A 3220-nucleotide genomic window follows, 5' to 3' on the forward strand; every position below is an offset into this window, starting at 1 on the left:
CTGAGGTCGGGGAGTCCAGAACTAGAGGGCATAGGTTTAGGGTGAGAGGGGAAAGATATAAAAGAGACCTAAGGGGAAACTTTTTCACGCAGAGGGTGGTGTGTGTATGGAATAAGCTGCCAGAGGAAGTGGTGGAGGCTGGTACAATTGCAACATTTAAGAGGCATTTGGATGGGTATATGAATAGGAAGGGTTTGGAGGGATATGGGCTGGGTGCTGGCAGGTGGGACTAGATTGGGTTGGGATTTCTGGGCAGCATGGACAGTTTGGACTGAAGGGTCTGCTTCCATGCTGTACATCTCTATAACACTATGACTTTATGTTAGTGAACACACTATGCTTCCTGATGTTTTTACCAACTGCTAGGGCTAGAAAATAAGTTGTATATAATCTATGGAGTTAAAAATCACACAACACCAGGTTGTAGTCCAATAGGTTTATTTGGAAGTTTATTATTCCACCAGGTGGTTCATCAAGATGAAAGAGCAGCGCTCCGAAACCCAGTGCTTCCAAATAAACCTGTTGGACTATAACCTGGTGTTGTGTGATTTTTAACTTTGTCCGCCCCAGTCTAACACCGCCTCCTCCAAATCGTAATCTGTGGAGCCCACTTGATGTACAGGGTAATCATCGAGTTACACTAACCCTTAAGTTTAAGCACACAAACCATGCTTGGTAACTGCTGACAAATTAATTTGATTAATTTGCATTGTTTTAGCTACTCAATGTTGCTGTTGTGCAGAGGGATGATGCAAGTGGGCGGCACAGTGGCACAGTGGTTAGCACTGCTGCCTCACAGCGCCAGAGACCTGGGTTCAATTCCTGCCTCAGGCGACTGCCTGTGTGGAGTTTGCACGTTCTCCCCGTGTCTGCGTGGGTTTCCTCCAGTTTCCTCCCATAGTCCAAAAATGTGCAGGTTAGATAAATTGGCCATGTTAAATTGGTCGTAGTGTTAGGTGAAGGAGTAAATGTAGGGGAATGGGTCTGGGTGGATTGCGCTTCGGCGGGTCGGTATGGACTTGTTGAGCCGAAGGGCCTGTTTCCACACTGTAATCTAATCTAATCAAATGCTGGAGGGTGTCCAAGGTAAAAATTACATAGCTGAGTCTCACCATTCAGCATCCCTCCCTTAGCCCTCTGCAGCCAGCAACAGGCCAAACACAAGACGGCTGGAAACTTGGAATGAAGCAAAACTGAAGTGATAAGTCCTATGATTCTGAGAATTGTGCAGATGAATTAATGGTACCCTGTGTAATAACCATTTCCATATGACACTGAGTCATACATACAGGAAAAGACATTTGTTTCTCAGGCAAATTGAAGGTGTGTCGATCTGTATTGCCCGTGGATGAACCACAACAGAACAGACGAAGCACAGCAATCCAACAGGAAAGCTGGTGAAATCATATTTAACAGGAGAAATTCAAGATTGTATTAGGTCACAAGGAGAGGCTTATAAAGTTGCCAAAAAAAAAGTAAGCCTGAGGATTGGGAGGACAAAATACTTATAAAGAAGGAGAAAATAGAACATGAAGGAAATCTGGCAGGACGCCTAAAAATAACTCCAAAAGCTTCAATAGTTCTGCAAAAATTAAAAAATTGCAAATAAAAATGAAGTTAGAGACAGAGGAATAAGGAAATGGTAGAGAAATCAAACCAACACTTTGTGTCTATCTTCATAGAGGAAGATTTTTTTTAAAAATCTGAGGGATACTAGGGAATCAAGCAAAAACGATGTGTGAGAAGAAAATAATACGAGTGAAAATTTTTTACTGGAGAATTGCAAGTTAATTAACCCCCTAGACCTAAGAAGCTACATCTCAGTGTGTTGAAAGAGGTGGCTGTAAAGATTATTGATAGGTCTTCCAAAATTCAGTCGATTCTGGCATAGTTTCTTCAGATTGAAAGGTAGCAAAAGTAATCTCATTATTTAAGAGAGGAGCACAAGTGAAAACAGGGAACTACAGATCTGTTTTCAGTCACAGGGAATATGCTGGCATCTATTATAAGGAATGTCATAACCTGACACCTTTGAAAGCGCAGTCAGCATGGACAGAAACATAGAACGTAGGAACAGGAGAAGGCCATTCAGCCCATTGAGCCTGCTCTACCATTCAATATGATCATGGCTAATCATCCAACTCAGTCCCCTGTTCCCACTTTCTCCCCATACCCTTTGACCCTTTACTTCCAAGAACTACATCTAACTCCTTCTTTGTTTTCGGCTCAACAATTTCCCGTGATGGAGAATCCCCAAAACTCCCCCAGTTCATACAGATTTATAAAAGGGAAACCACAGCTAACAGATTCGAGTGTCTTGGTGATGTGACTCGCGAAATTAATAAGGTGGCTGCAGTATACTTGAATTTTTAGGAAACTTTCAATAAGCTGCACCCAAGAAGTTAGTAAGGAGAATTACAGCACAGGATGCTGGATATGATCAGGAATTGTCTCAGTGTAATTTGTGTTGAATTTCATGGAGGAATTCTCTCATCAGTGTCTGATGAGTTCCTTGTGTAATTGTCCCAAACTGCACCACCTCCTTACAGCATCCCGAAAACTCCCATTCTCCCACGCTCTCTCAGCAGAATTACTCACTGCCACTGGGACCTCCCAGTATTCCTGGTGCTGTGTCATCTTTAAAACCCACCACAGCACCCAGATAAATGCTGGCCATCTGCATCTGCTCTAGACAGTTCACTCTTTTTGCCCTGGACAAGGCAAATGCTATATAGGCCTACGTTGCAAGAGGATTTGAATACAGGGGTAAAGGAGTCTTGCTGCAGTTATGCAGAGCCTTGGTGAGGTCACACCTGGACAATACATATAGTTTGATCCCTTTGCCTTGGAGGGAGCATATCAGACAGAACCCTGGGATTGCAGGACTGTCCAATGAGGAGAGATTATATGGACTGGGCCTGTCCTGTCTGGGGTAACATTGATAACACTCAGCTCTACTTCACCACCGAGCTTTCTCAGCAGGCTGTACATTATCAGGCATCATGTCTGTCATTCAGTGTACGATTCCAAGGTGGACACGACAGGATGTTTCCTCTGTGAGTGAGCACTGTTTTAAAATTGGATGTTGCTCTTTCAGGACAAGATTAGAATTTTTCCCCTCAGAGGTTTTGGCAGCTTTGGAAGTCCTTGTTTGAGGGGGGCGGGGAGGGGTCATTGGATAGTTTTAAGGGAGATAGCTTCTTGTCAGGCAGAAGGAGTC

The sequence above is a fragment of the Chiloscyllium plagiosum genome, chromosome 35 (genome assembly GCF_004010195.1).
Source record: "Chiloscyllium plagiosum isolate BGI_BamShark_2017 chromosome 35, ASM401019v2, whole genome shotgun sequence".
Taxonomy (NCBI): domain Eukaryota; kingdom Metazoa; phylum Chordata; class Chondrichthyes; order Orectolobiformes; family Hemiscylliidae; genus Chiloscyllium; species Chiloscyllium plagiosum.